This window comes from Mesocricetus auratus, unplaced genomic scaffold (assembly GCF_017639785.1).
Source record: "Mesocricetus auratus isolate SY011 unplaced genomic scaffold, BCM_Maur_2.0 Super-Scaffold_100676, whole genome shotgun sequence".
NCBI lineage: Eukaryota > Metazoa > Chordata > Mammalia > Rodentia > Cricetidae > Mesocricetus > Mesocricetus auratus.
Genome location: NW_024429266.1, coordinates 137770557 through 137787007, shown reverse-complemented (window position 1 = coordinate 137787007; position 16451 = coordinate 137770557).

The following is a 16451-nucleotide window of genomic DNA, read 5'->3' as shown; positions in this document are numbered from 1 at the left end:
AAACAGTCTCTCCAGTTTATATAAGGAACCTATACTCATCTTCAGCATCCTCAGATTGGGTTATCCACAGGTATCCAGTAAATCATCAGTAGTGAATATAAGGAATGACTAGGTAAATACCAAGAAGCCAAAGAATAAAAAGCTAAAAGTGCATAAAATTCACAAATAACTGGAAAAGCATGAATCAGTGACACATTGTTAAAATTTTGGAAGCATCTCACTCTGGGAAAAATGTATAAATGGGTAGAAAGAAACATAGAGTAATATTATGAAAAAATGAGAATTGTGTCATCTTTTCACGTGACTGTAACATCAGACATTTGTTCCACACAGTTCTGGTTGCTGGATGCCCCAAATCAAGGTGCCAACAAATTCAGTGTGAGGTGAGAGTTATCCCTTGGCTTACAGTTAGATAACTTCCTACTGTGCTCTTATATGGTGGATAGGGAGATAAAGAGAAATACAGAGGATAGAGGGACACGGAGAAAACATGCATCCCTAATATCTTCTATCTCCATTACCTCACATAAACCCAATTGCCTTTTACATTATTTCTTTTCTATATACCATGTCAGTGAGAATAAGAGATCCTATCTATGAACGTGACAACAAGGGAGACGGATCACACCAGGAACCTCGGTGTCTGTATGTGGTATACTTGTGTATTCACTTGTGTGTATGGGTGTTTTTGCACTTAGAGTGGTTGGTGATGATTGCCTTCCAAAATTGCCTCCGTACTGTGAATCATCATCATCATCATCATCATCATCATTTTATTACAGGATCTCTCACTGAACCTGGAGCTTATAATTTCAGTTAGACTGACTGGTCATCAGTTATCATAGAACTTGCTTACTCTGCCCTCTATCATTATGGATTTAGACTTATGTTGGCCTGCACAGCCTTTATGTGGGTCTTTAGGATCTGAACCCAAGTCCACATGCTTTTACAGCAAACATTTCATCTACTGAGCTACCACCCCATCCCCACATAACAATACATTTTGGGAATTTACAAAATGTATCAACCTTATGGATTCAGGTAAGAAACTCTCAATTAAGACAAATAAAAATAACTGTACAAGAAATATAATTATACATAGTATAAAAAGCAAATATACTTGAAACAAGAAAAGTAGACAGAAAACCTCAAAGTGCAAAAATTACAGTGTTTTCTGCTTAACATAAATTATAGAGATCAGATAACCAAAAATTACGTTGCTAATACATCAAGAAAATTCTCTTGTCAATCTAGAATTGCTCATCTGCTTAAGACACTTTTATTAATGATGGTAATATAAATAACTTTCCAGAGAAGCAAATACAGTGCTCCATCAACCAGTGTTTTCTACTAAAGCCCTAAAGATGTAGTTCAGATCACAAGTAATCCCAGGTGAGTTACTGGATGGAGAAGCAGTAGTGAATTACGAACAAAGCAGAGAATATATGACTCACTGTGAACAAACTTTTTTTTTATCAAGCAAAAGAGATACGTGCTTTAAAATACGCAGATCTAAAGCAAAAAAGATGAAATCCATAACATGGATGTTACACAAATAGGGCTGATGGTGTGTACAGACCTTATATATGTGAAAGCAAAAGAAGAGGGAGAAGAAATATAAAATCAATATTGCTACCAGAACAATAAAAAGATTGACTTGAAGAGGAAAGCTAATTCCTTTAGGCCCCAAAAGTAAAGTAACATAAGAATAGAAATAGGCTATAGAATCTCCAAACTAATGAGAAGGGAAAAGACAGTTTGGTTCAATGAAAGTAGGACAATACCAAGGTGGTCAAGGCAGGTCAGAGGCCATAGGGAAGACAATGCTAATGTTTCCCTAAATAGACACATCCAATTGTCTTTTAAATCTTCAGTTTTTTTCCCCATAGCCCAGCAATACTCTCAGACTTCATCAGAGAAACTTTCTTTTGAAAAAACTTATAAGTCAGTTCTTTGTCAAAAGCCCAGAAATTTCAACTGATGTCTCTGTTTCAAAGTCAAGCTCTTACTTGTTTCTCCTTGCACCCATGCAGAAACCTTGAGCTCAATCTTCTACAGGTGATTGGCAGAACTAATTTCTCTATGGCTGAGCACTGAAGCACTCATTTCCTAGCTGGCTGAAGGTTCATAGGTCTTTGCATAGCTAATGGACACTCTGTTCCTTATGTTCTGTATGTCTTCATTTTCCTCTTTGTCTGATCCCTCCTCCCATTTCAAGCCAGATAAAGCCCCTTGCTTTTAACCACTCCCCAAATCAGACTGTACCTATCCTAGTAGTCCTCAGTCATCTCTCCATTTCAGTGCTTATAACTTTAAACATGTTCACAAATCGCCGTTTGCTATTGAAAGGTAACATTTTCAGTGGGGTGTAGGTATTTGGTGGGTCATTATTCTATACTATGTTACTTAGATAGTATTATTAACTGCAGTTCACATTTCTCTAAACTTCATGTGTGCAACTTTGGTACAGAATCAACTTGCAACACATAACCATTTCATTTCCCTTCCAGCAAGCCATGTGCTTGCCCCTCCAACTCTCCAAAACAGCATTGTAGGAAGGTCCCTGGGAACAGCTGAGGTAACCAGATATTCAGGCTACACTTTTTCTATCCTCCAAGTCTGTTAGCCAGTCACTCAGAGAATGAATGCTAGTGTGTGTATGATGCTTAAATGGAAGGTTTATGTCCTTTCTCTGTTCTCTTTCTGCCTTATTTCAGACAACCTATTTTTGTATGTTTCTGTTTTCACTGAAATACAAGCAAAATTGAAATTGACAGCAAAATTGTAAACGCAAAAGCAAAAACTGGTGATGAGGGAGGTTTGTCACTTGTAGAAAAAGCTTAGATAATAAATTCACTGGCAAATTGTGAGACCTGTTAGCTAACTGGACTTGGATAATGGTTTCTTTAGTGACATTTGATTGCTTGTCTTCATTTATTTGCTTCTTTTTACCTCTGATTTGTCTAAAAGGTAAGTTGATGATGGAAGAGACCAATGTTTATCGGACCATACGGAAACATTAAATAATTGAAATTTGAAGATGACCTTTATAGTGAAGCTCTGTTCAGCAGCAAAAGCCAAGAGGGACAATGATGATCGATTTGAGAGCTCAGCTGCCATCAGTCTTTGACCTTGCAAATTATCAGTTTTCTTAACCTCAGTGTTAGTATTCTGTTACTTCAGTGCTCCCATGGAATAATATTTTTGAGTATTCTAAATGTAACAGCATACTAAAATTATTATCTAGGTCTTCCTTCCTCTAGCAATTCACTGAATGCTCACAACTCTGTAAAGACAGTAAATATGCCCGATTAAATAGGAAAAACATCAGGGGATGTAACTCAGTCAGCAAACAGTTTAGGACATTAGGAGGTGGACTTGAATTCAGTCACCCAGAAATCATGTAAAATGCTGGATCTAGGGCTTGGGGATGATTTAGAAGTTAAGAGCACATACTGCTTTCTCACAGGATACTAAGTAGGTCCCCAGCACCCAGGATAGGTAGCTTAAAGTGACCAAACTTCAGGGGAAATCATTGCCTCTGACCTTCACATGCATCTGCTCTAGCATGTGCACATAAATAAATTCCTAAACTCATGTGAGAGTAACAACAAAAGCAGGAAACTAAAAGCAACCGAAGTTAGGAAACATCATTAACATCATCCATGTGGAGTTAACTCTAGATGGTTTGCTTTTATGCTACATTTTACAATGATTGCATTTTGGAGGAGGTAGGATTGATCTGTGGACCTTTCCTATTTTCTTTAACTTTTTAGTGAGTTGTCAGTAGCTGGTTCCTCTGACAGTATCTTTTCACTTTCAGGTTCCCTACATGACTCTGGTTGTTTGTCTAAGAAAATATGCACTTGATGCATGTTAACAATTGTTGTTTTATAAATTAGAAATGTAGGTGATGGAAATGTTGAGCACTAAATTTAAATGAATTTAAATGAAATTTTAAAACAAACACCAGACTTTGAAATGCGATAATCTTTGCTTGCCCCAGTCAAAGCTACTGCATAGTGTATTGCATCAAGTGGACCCTTGCAATATTCTCTCCAAATGTTTCTCTCTTGTGAAGGAATAATAATTTGACCTCCCCTATTCATATTCTGACATACCCTAAGTAAGAGCAAACTCAACACAAGTGCTTACATTCCCTCTATTTGATGGTAGAGATTATGTGCTTGAAAGGCATTTCTAAGAGCTTAGACATTTTTATTGAGAATACCAAGAAGTTCAGGTTTTCAACTATAGGCCTGGGAATCAAGATTCACTGGACTCTGAACAGTGCTACAGGTATGAAGGTGGATATCACTGCAATTTCCCTTTCAGCCTTCTTTAGTCTTGATACAATACTATATAGAAAATATCAAGTATGCTCTAGGAGAAGAAGGAAAGGTAAAAACATACACAATTTAAGACCTACTACCAGTGAAGCAACATAGAGCAATTGGGATGAACTACATAAGTACATATCCAGTCCTAGGTTAAAGACATAACAGATTATTATTATGAAGTTATCCTAAACTGGAAAGTTTAAATCTTGTACCCAATTTTTCTATCTAGGAAGAGAAAACAATAATTGTGACAGTCTAATCTTTAACCTCATCAAAGACCTGAGAAGGAGGATACAATACAATGATAGGCATGAAGTACAATCCAGTAACTTCCAAAAGGTGTAAGCGAAGAGAGAAACAGCAGGCTACCATGACAGTCACCTAAAGTCTCACATTAGCATAGGAGCAACAAGTTTTGGCAAATGCCTAGAGTGACTGATTGAACAACCCAGAGGCAAGGAGGTTGGAAGACTGTCTTACCCTGACTTGGCAAGGTTCAATATTTTTTTTAAGTTTATCTCCTGCAAGATCAGTTAGAACAGCATGTCCAAAGTCAGCAGTTGTGGTGGGGGGCAGTTCTTTGCCTAAGAGGCCATTAACTGAGGAGAGTATGAACTCCAAAAGGAGTTCATCGGTGCCCAACATACTTTCATGTATAGTTTAGTGTTGGTAGGAGCAATTGCATCTCATGCCAATGGACTACTAATATTATAACAGTTAAATGCCATATTCTACTGGTCTATGAAGTGTTTGAAGATCAAATACTTGATCTGACTTGAAGGGACCAGACCCTCACTCATCCTGCTGCTTTAGCAGCCAAGACAGGGTACAGAAAAGACACATCGGCCTCTGACACAAGGAAACTCCAGAACTTCCTTAGCCCCTTAGATGCTTGGTTCCTGGGAACTGTTTGGCCACAAAAGAAACTCCATGGGAGATCAAAACCTCCCCTGTAGTCTGCAGAATACAGTTCTGAAAACTATTGGTATCTGTGAACAACAGGCCACTTGTAAGCAATAATACAAATCCATAGAAACCACAAAATTTTCCCTCTCAGCACTGACCAATGACAATAATTGGTACAAATGTATTTCATGCAAAAATATGACTTTGAGAAATTATCCTAATAATTTCCAAATGTCAACCAATCAGAAAACAAACCTTACCTATGGATGTTAATTCTATGACATTCGTCTTTAAAACCTAGCAGTAGACACGAAACTGCTCCCTCTAGAGGCTGCTGCATCAGCTTGCTAGACAGGGTCCCTGTCTTTGTTAGATGAATGATAAAACCTTGCTTTCGCAATTTGGTTCATCTGTCTCCCTGGTGGTCTGGGCTTCGCAATTTGGGCATAACATGACTAATTTCATAGGTATAAGAAACATATGTAATTATAATCTGTAATTCTCAGAAACATATTTGTACAATGGCTGAAGCTTCCTAAAATAATTTAGCAAGGAAAATGACTTCAAAAATTGTAACTATCTTCATATATGTAATTTTCTACAACAGATAGAACCTAAATGTCTTTACTAGGGTTAGAACTGTAAAGTGCAATATGATAAAATACCCTAAGTTGTATCAATATACAAAATGTACATACATCAAGATAATTTTATATTTGTGTGCAAAGCATCATAAACAGAAGGAAGACCGTATACAGTCAACATACAAGAACATAATAATTTAGGTTATCTGTAGCTAATACTTGCTAAAATTAGTTCGCAAGAAGATATTTAATTTACCTATATCCCATCCTAACCATACCTTTCCCATCCGTAGCCTTAAACTTACGTAAAAGAGATACCTGAGTCTGAGCATCACCATCCATATCCAAATCTACACAACTTCAAACCAACCTTAGACATGTGAATAAATATCCCATTTTTTAAGTGATGAGAGAAAAGAACCCAAAATGTCCTAATGCCACCAGTAGGGAAAGGGGAGGTTGTTTTCCAAGGATTACTTCCTGCTGAAATGGGACAATGATGACTCCATGGTATCCTGTAGGAAACAAAATAAAGCAACTAAAAGTCTCAAGAGGACTAGCTGTAACATTTTTAGCTAGTCTCTGCATGGCAGGAGATGCTTGATTTAAGTTCTTCTCTGAAGCTTTGGCCAGGATATAATAAGAAGGTGTACCATTTCAGCTAGCTAGTCTGGAATTGCTGAGAGCAGTATAATCGCAAACTGGTGTAGGGGTGGTATATGCTAGTTCAAGGACATGACATTGAAGCAGTGGAATCTCTGAAGTGGGGCCCCGTCTTCTTTCTGTAGAATTCAAAGATTGCTGTCAGGAAGCTGTTTTGTTCACCGTGTGTAGAGAGAAGACATTCCTTTCCAGCTGTTTTGGTTTTTCCCCCGCCAGTCACCAGGGCTCTGCCGCGTTGTAGTCCCCAAATATCACACAAGACGCTGTATAAATTATGAAGCTGTTGGCCTTGCTTGTTTCTTACTAGTTATCTCTGACTTAAGTGTTTGCCCCATAACTGCCAATCTAAGTATTTCTCTTACCGGAGAAAAGTTCCGGACATCTTACTTCTCTAGCGTGCTACATCGTGACTCCCTGTGTTTCTCCTTCCCAGAGTACTCCTCGACTCCTAGTCCCACCTATCTTGCTTTCCTATTGGCCAACAGTGCTTTATTGACATATACATAGGACTTCCCCATCAACTGTGGAAGACTTAAACATTAATATTAAGAACAGAAAGCTTAAGTTTAATAGGTAAGCATACACAGAAAGGTAACAATCAGGATGAGAAATATGAGGGAATAGAATTTTTGAGAGAAAACAGAGTTAAGACAAAAGTTGTCATCCTGGATTTTGTTTTCTTGTGTCTTACATCAATTAGCCTTTCGATATGAGACAGAAATTCTGAGTTTTTTTAAACAACATGTTTGAATTTGTGGAAGGAGAGGCAAATCCATCTCCAAACCCAGTACTGGGACTAGGACTGTACTGGGAAGCAAGAAGAGTGAATCTGTGCACATTGGGCAAGAGATATAGGTGTGGAATCAAGATTCCCTGGACTCTGTACTTATAAAGTGACATTTAATCAGGAAGAATGCACTTACACAGGAAGCAGATGACTGCTTCTGGTGCCAGGTACAAGGATACTGACCCTGCTACCTAGATGCTCTATTTCCTGAGAAGGAAGCAAGAGAGAGTGCTGAGCCCCAAACCTAATTCTTTTCACTGGTCATGTCCACACCTGTGACCACACCCAAAAAGGCATGGCCAGTGCTACAGGTATGGAAGTGGTATCACTACACTCAACTGTTTCCTGCATGAGACATAAAATGAAGGCATTTCTAGTATTGTCAAAGGATCACTTTTTTTAACTTTGTTTTCTAATGAAAGACAGAGTAAGGAAGAGTGTGGTATGGAAAATATGGGAGGAGTAAGTGGAGGGGAAATTGTAATCAGAATATATGAAATGAACAAATCTACTTTTAATGAAAAACCATTTTTGCATGAATGTGTGTGTGTTTGCATGTACATATGTCTACATATTATGGGTTCCTGAGGCCAAAAGGCAAGCTAAGATTCTTACAAGCTAGAATTAGAGGGAGTTGTAACTCATAATGTAGCTGCATGTTTCTAAAATCATTGACCCTTTGCAAGAGGAGCAAGAGCTCTTAATCAATGCGCTATGTCTATAGCCCCCTTTAAAAATAAATATTTATTTGCTATCTTTAGATTTCTTCAACATACTTCTCTTTTTTCCTAAGGAGTAAGGCATATTGTTTGGAAAATGCATTCTCTTTGCTCTCCACATTCAGTCCACCAAGGCCCGTAGAGGACTTATTACATGATTGTCTATCAAACTCAATGCATCTGTAACATACATATTTCACATGTTAAACATTTTAACATTTGGATCATAGCAAATATGTAAGATTTTACGGAGGAATGTTTAATTAGAAATGAACTTATTTTCAAGGGATATTTCATGGAGATTAGTGGTTAATTTTGTCTATTTAAAGTGATATCATTGTATATCTTTTATATCTTTATTGATTATGATTTGGTCCTTGCCTTGGTGTTTAGCATGTTGTGCAGTTGTGAAAGAGTTTCACTTATGAATTCTACTTCTCATAGACCAATAGTTTCTTCTTGCGACTCTGATAATCCACCATATGGAATCAGATTTGGGACCCATGTTGCCAGCTACATTTGTAGGCCTTTTCAGCCTAATATCCAAGGTCCCATCTTTCCACTGAACAGAATTTTTGACTTTGAATATTCACAGTTGCCAGTCAAACCCATTCTCCAAAGCTACTTCTTATGCATTTGTTGGCTTACTGTGTATGAAAACAAAAAACAAACAAGCAAAACCCCCCCAAAACAGTAATTCACTAGACAGATTGTCTTAATTTTCTTTTGCTTTAAAATCACTAATTTGAGATTTTAGAAGTCTTTAACATGACCTTTCAAAATGTGTATCAGCCTTTAAGACATTATAAGGGACTCACATAAATTATTACAGAATTAAAGTAGATACATTCTAGTTCCCAGTTACGAGTGTGGATTCTATGTGCAGAGATCATATGCTACCCCTACACTGTGCCAAGAAAGATGTGCAGTATTATGTGTGGTTAGTAAGACATTCGAGTACTACCCTATTCATGAAGCCTGTGTCCCCTTCTCATGCCTCTCTGTCTTCTGATATAAGCAGTTATGAGGGTTGAAACGATTCCAGTGAAGCATGACTTTAACCATTCAACAAATGTGTATTATGACTTCTCAATATATGTATTGTACTACAACGGAAGGGACGTGCCATCCATTCCAGTCACCAACGGGATTCTTAATGGCAGAAATTGAGTTTTTCCTGAGGGAAGCAGCTGCAGCAGGGAGGGCTGCTGAGCATTAGTGGAGCACAGGATGGATAATTTCAGAGAGAGCAAACGTCTCTGTGGATTTCTGAATATTTGCCACTCTTATTCTCATTTGAAAAAAATCACTACATTAATTTAAAATAAAGTCATCAAAAATTTGTAGGGCTGTCTTTCTGTTCAGAAAACAATGCCTCTATTTCTAGAGTTTCTTTTTCGATATGCATAGTCTCATTTACTAGACTGGGACTTACGTTCTCTTCAAATACCATAACAGAAAATCTCCCCCTCCCTCTCCTTTTCTCTCTCTCCCTCACTTCCTTCCCCACTTCCTTCCTCTCTCTCTGTTGAAGATCAATTTCGCAATGTGTGATTGATGACAAAATATGGGAATGATGCTGCAGACAAGAATGAGAAGAGCCCAGGGAGAGACAATGCCGACTGTGGACTACGTCTTCAGCACACCGGGAGAAACCTATGGATCTGGGTGCTAGAAACGTGGTATTACAAACACTTCATGTACCAATGGTAAAAAAAGTCAGTGAGAACAATTTATCTCAGGACTTTTCATCACAGAGTTGATAATTTTAAGGTAGCACAAGGCCACTGCTTAGACAGCATGGCTAAAGTTTTACTATTATGATAAAATTCATACATAAGCATGCATGTATTTATGTACTATTTATCTGCAGAGATGTAGATAAACTCAGTGCTTTGTTCATACTAAACATGTCTTAAACCACAGAAATTTAACCCCAGCAAAGTTATTACTAATTTCTAGGATGGAACCCCACATTTTCCTTATACATGTGGCCTCAAAGATATTGCCATTATGAGTCCATTTAAGCTCTATTGAATCATCAGAGATACATATAACCATACCCCTTTGGGGTTCAGGTTTTGGAAGTGCCTCCATTTAGTGCAAGTAGTGTAGGCTCACATATCTAGCCTCCAGGAAACTTGTAGAACCTGACCAGCTGGTAAAGCACAAGTAGGTAACATTTGAAGCTGACAAGATTAAAGAAGCTTCAATTGTAACCTCAGTAGTCTAAATAAATAGATTTTATTCTTTGCCCATAGGTGCCGATAAAACATAATCTAACAGGTCTTTGATAAAAAGAGAGAAGAGTTCAAACTGGCTAAGATTTTTTCCTGGGTAAGGTAAAATTATATAGAAATTTTAGGTGGACTTCTAATGTCCTTAATCACAGCAGACTGAACGATTGTTTTCATCCAGCTTCATGGAAAGAAAATCTATGAAGATGCCAGTGTGCAAATCCTAATTCTGTCATCACTAATGTCACATGAAGCAATGTTTACAACATCTAATGGATCCAAATTCTTTGTCTCAATAGGAAGTGGAGAATATGGTGCTAGCTCAATGTTGTCATGTAGATTGATTGGGATACAGTAATAATGGAATACAGGAGCAATAATACATTGCAGGCAGTCAGTATTCAGGAAAATGAGTTATATTATTATATGTTATACTTTCATAATATGCATGTATATTAGCTCTGTTATATATGGTAAAAGTGATCCATACTCTTAACAAGGATCAAGAGCTAACAAAGTTCTGAGTGTTTGTGGGGAAGGGGTTTGCATGAATTTATGATAGTAAGAGCAGGGGAGGTGTTAGATAACTTGCATGACTGTAGGTGTCTAGTCCACAGTGCACTTCTCAACTCTGGATACACTCTGACACAAGTCTCTGGTGCATAGAACAATGTCATATGATTTGTTGTATGGAGACACTGCTGAGATCATGCCACTCAAGCAATGCTATGCTAAATACACCCTAAAATTTAGGTTGCCAAAAGGTCAAGATTAGTGTCTTTCCCAATCACTCTTTTCTATTACATTCATGGAATTTGATCTCTCACTGACATAGAATTTTTGATTTAGCTGGAATGATAGGCCATCAAGCTCCAGACCAGAGATTGTCTTATCTCCATCTTCCCAGCTCTGAAATTGCAGGTGCACCACAGGGACAGGTTTTTTTTTTTGCCATGGGTGCTGGAGATCAAATTCAGCTCCTTATGCTGACACAGCAAGCATTTTACAGATTGTTTCATCTCTCCAGACCTGGTAATAAATCAGATTTCTCTAATTCTGACTCTCATATACAGGAAATAGGCAAGAGGAGAGAGAACAAAGAATTAAGAGAAATCAGCTGGGATAGCAACATTGCCGGCAGATCTGCTGAGTAGGTAAACTTGAACAGGTTTCTCCAGATGGATAGGAACTCATTGTGCAAAGAAGAATGAGAGAGTTCATTGGGAAGGGACAGGAATTTAAATTACCAAGAAGCAGGAATTGTAACACATGAATTGCAATGGGACTTTACAATAATTCAGTGATATTCTACAAGCAGGACTTTTGACTTCCTTGTGGTATTTCTTTATTATTTATTTATTTATTTATTTTTAATTTTTCATTTAGCTGTCTATGTATGAGTATCTGCATGCATACATGGATACCATGGGCATATTTCACACCTGTAGATGCAAAAACAAAACAAAAACAAATGAAAAGAGAAAAGCTCCCCAGATCTCCAAGAATTAGATTTATAGGCAGTCATAGGCTACCACATGGGTTCTGGAAACAGAACGTGGAATCTCTGCAAGTGTTTTTGACCAGTGAATCCACTTTTCATCTCATGAATTTCCTCATTTGTCTAGTATTCATGACATGTAGGTATGAACCTGTTTGTTCTTACATTGTGAGGTCTAGTCACCACTCATCATTGTCTCTGTGTGTAGTACGAACTGAGACCAAAATTCACCAGTAAAAGTAATGTAAGCCATTGAGCTGAGGTAACACAGAGCATAATGGAGGGAAGGAAGGTATTAGATTGTTTCCTTCATAAATGAAGACTTTCACTTGTTAGTTTTTAGGACAGCCCGTCTCTTTTTCAATATTATTTTTATTTATTCTTTAAAGGTTCATATATACACATATGTATATATACATATATAAATATACATAGACATATGTATATAAACACAACATGATTTAGTCATATTCATCTATCAGTTCCTCTTAACTTCATGGACTTTATCATCATTAACTTTTTGAGTGCAGCTAGTGCCATCCACTGGGGTGGGCAACTCACACTGATGCATCCTCAAGGGAAAGTGACTCTTCCTAATATTTCAAAAGAGATTTTGTGATCAACTTTAATTATGAAGAAAACTAAGACTATTTTCTATAGTTACAGTCATTAACAATCTCTAGTGGATTCATATAATTCTCCTTTAAATTATATTGCCACAGTCATTTCCATTGTCATTTTCAATTGTTTTCTTGTAGAGCCTCACATACTGATCTTTCCTGCATATCAGAACATTAACTAATATCAAGTTTCTATTTCAAAATGGTTTCCAACACTTGCATACAAGTTACATGGCTCAAAACTGCCTGTAAGTTCAGTTCCTAGGGATCTGATTCTGTGGGTATCCATGCATCACACACACACACACACACCACACCACAAATTGTGTTGGCTAGTTTTATGTCAACTTAACACAAGATAGAGTCATTGAAGAAGAAAGAAACTTAATTGAGAAAATACTTCAATAGGATGCAGGCCTACACAGCCTTTCCATTATCAATAATTGATGTGGGAAAGTGCAGGTTTGGCAACCCCTGGGCAGGTGGTCCTGGATTCTACAAGAAAATAGGCTGAGAAAGTCATATGAAGCAAGCTGGTAAATAATACCCCTCCATGGCCTTTGCATTGGCTCCTACTTCCTTTTTCCCATCCTGTATGAGTTCCTGTTCTCACTGCTTTTGATGATGAACTGGGAGTGAAATAATCTTTTTCCTCAACAAGTTGCTTTTGGTTATGGTTCAGCACAGCAAAAGTAGCCCCCACTAAACCCACACACACACACAAATCTGAATTGAAAAACAGTCAACTTAGGCTACAAGAAGAAGTCCATTCATTGCATCAGAGTCCATGCCAAATAATAAAAAATGTATGAATGACTCTACAATTTTTATAAATAGTAGTGATTATTTTTACATCACTTTCAGAAGTTTTTAAAAAATTAAATCTAAACAAAACAAACAACAATAACAACAACAAATGTGGTCTTATGTTTAGGCTAGCCTGCAACTACCTATGTATCCAAAGATTTCTAATCACAGTGTGCAACACCATTGGGTTTTGTGGCACTGGAACAGAAACAGAGGCTCCATGTATGTATGTATGTACCCTATCAACTTACCTACATCCCCGTCCAGTTCGATAGAAACAATAGAGAGATAAATAGTGTTGTTTGCTTACTGGTCTTTCAATATGCTAAGCTTTGCATCTCAGCAGCTACTTGATGATTCACAATTGCTTCTAATTCGAGTTCTGTGAGGACTAAGGGTCTCTGGCTGTGCAGGAACCTGCTGGACCTAAACTAACATACAAATAATAATCATAAATAAAATTATAAAAATGCTACAAAAATATTATTCACTGAAAATCTGATGTATGTTTCAATTTTTATTTCATGAAAATAACTTTTAATCATTTTTTCTTTTTTGAATTTAAATTAGAAACATGCATGCTTCAAATGTCAATCCCAGCTCCCCCACTTATCCCTCCACCAGCCCCAACCCCACTCCACACCCCAGCCCAATCCCCACATCATTCCCCAGAAATGGTGAGGCCCTCCTTGGGGGAATCCCCAGAGTCTTTCATTTCATCCAGGGCAGGACCTAGGCCCTTCCCCATGTGTCCAGGCTGAGAGTGCATCCCTCCATATGGAGTGGGCTCCCAAAGTTCATTTGTATGCCATGGTGAACACTAATCTACTACCCAAGGCCCCAGAGATTTCTTAGGCACCCTCTTACACTAAATTCATGGAGTCTGGATCAGTCCCCTGTTGGCCTCTTAGTCATCAGTCTGGGGTTCAAGAGCTCCCCTTTGTCCAGTCAGCTGTCTTTGTGGGTTTCATCAGCATGGTATTGAACCCATTGTTCATCACTCCTCCATTACTGTCATTGGGTTCCAGGATTTCAGTTCAGTGTTTAGCTATGAGTATCTGTCTCTGCTTCCATCAGTCACTGGATGAAGGTTCTAGGATGTCAAATAAGGTAGTCATCAACCTTATCATCAGGTAGGTACTATTAATGTAGTCTCTCCACTATTACTTAGTTTTCCAGTTGGTGTTATCCTTGTACATCTCTGGGAATCTCACTAGTGTCATCTCTTTCCTCAAAGCTATAATGACTCCAACTATTGTGGTATCTCTCATCCTGGTCTCCTTTATTCTTACCTGGATTCAGCCTTCCTGCTCTCCCATGTCTTCTTCTACCCTCCTCTTACCCCCTTGTCTTTTTCCTGGTTCCCTCCCCTCTCCCCCCATGTTCCCAATCTGCTCAGGAGATCTTGCCTCTTTTCACTTATTTGAGGTATAATGCATATCTATTGGGAACCTCGCTGTTTCCCCGATTCACTGGCCCTGGGATTGTAGGCTAACATTCCCCTGATTCATGTCTAAAATCCATATATGAGTGAGTACATACCATGTTTGTCTTTTTGTGACTGGGTTAACTCACTCAGGATGATTTCTTCTAGTGCTGTCCATTTGCCTGCAAATTTCAAGATTCCATTGTGTAAATTTCCCACATTTTCTCTATCCACTCTTCATTTGTAGGGCATTTGGGTTGCTTCTAGGATCTAGCTATTACAAGTAATGCTGCTATGAACATAGTGGAACAGACATCCTTGTTGTATGAATGGGCATCTTTTGGGAATATGCCTAAGAGTGGAATTGCTGGGGAATCTCCATACTGATTTCCAAAGTGGGTGTACAAGTTTGCACTCCCACCAGCAATGGACAAGTGTTCCCCTTTCTCCACATCCTCTCCATCATAAGCTGTCACTGGTGTTTTTGATTTTAGATATTCTGACAGGAGTAAGATGATATCTCTGGGTTGGTTTTATTTGCATTTCCCTAATGGCTAAGGATGTTGAACACATTCTTAAGTGTCTCTCAGCCATTTTAGACTCCTCTATTCATTTTAATAGACTGCAGCCATTAACTGTCAAAATACATATTATACTTCTCATGATATCAACCTACTCTAAGGTTATTTATCCTTATTCTTTTAGAGTTAGTTTTGGCATTAAAGTTGACGTATGTCAATGTTCAGATGAAGCTCAGAGAGAGATATTCTTGTTGACCTTCTTTGTTTTTCTTTGTTCCATGGAATACATAAATAACCAATGTACACTGGATACGGAGAGCTCCAGATGAAAACACAGGTAACAAATCTGTGTTAGTGTGAGACAAAGATTTTGCTGTGTTAAATATCTTAGTATTTTATTTTCCAGAGCATTTATTTATTTATTTGGGGAAATGAAGACCATTTTTGTTTAAATAGTTTTCTCATTACATGCTGAAGATAATACAAAATTTTGAGGGCATTCAAATACTATGACAATATTGACCTGATTTTGGTATTTTTGATGATATTAGAATATTCCTAAAATCAATAGCCAAAAAATATAGGGATCAGACGTTTTTATGAATTTTCAAGTATCTCCATATACTGGGCTGCATGAAGTAAAACACACAAATAATAACAGTATCTACAATCAATTGTGTACTTTATGGACTTAATGTTTTGATTGGAATTCGTACACATAAAAATGCTTAGCATGTATAGGCTAAAGTAAATAACCCTGGTTCATGGGAATATACTTTATCAATAATACATTTTTATGGTCAGTAGTCAAGGCCTGAGATATTATGAACTTTTGATCCCTTTAATCATCAAATGTGAGAAATATTGTATTTAGTTAAAATAAGAAAACAGAGCCATTAGATTCTGCACCCCAGGTAGTGTAAAAAAATGCCTGAGTGCCACTTGAGAGTCACTGTAGGTCTCCAAGCCACAGATATTCCTATGGAGATAATGGTGATGGGGGGATGTGGGTCACTGTCCCAGTTGCACCAATGATTGATATATTTTTTAAAAATTATCTTTTATTTTTTTATTATTATTTTAATTTTAAATAGCTTGTTTTACATGTCAATCCCAGTTCCCTCTCACTGCCCTCTTCCCGTACTCCCCACCATCCCCCCCAGCCTCCCACCCTATTGCCACTTCTATCCACATAGGGGATATCCAGAGTCTGTCATTTCACTCAGGGCAGGGTCCAGGCACTCCCCTAAGATTCCAGGCTGAGAGAGCATCCCTCTTTGTGTTATGGACACATGATATCTGTTTGTATGCAAGGGATAAACACTGATCCACTTGCCAGGGCC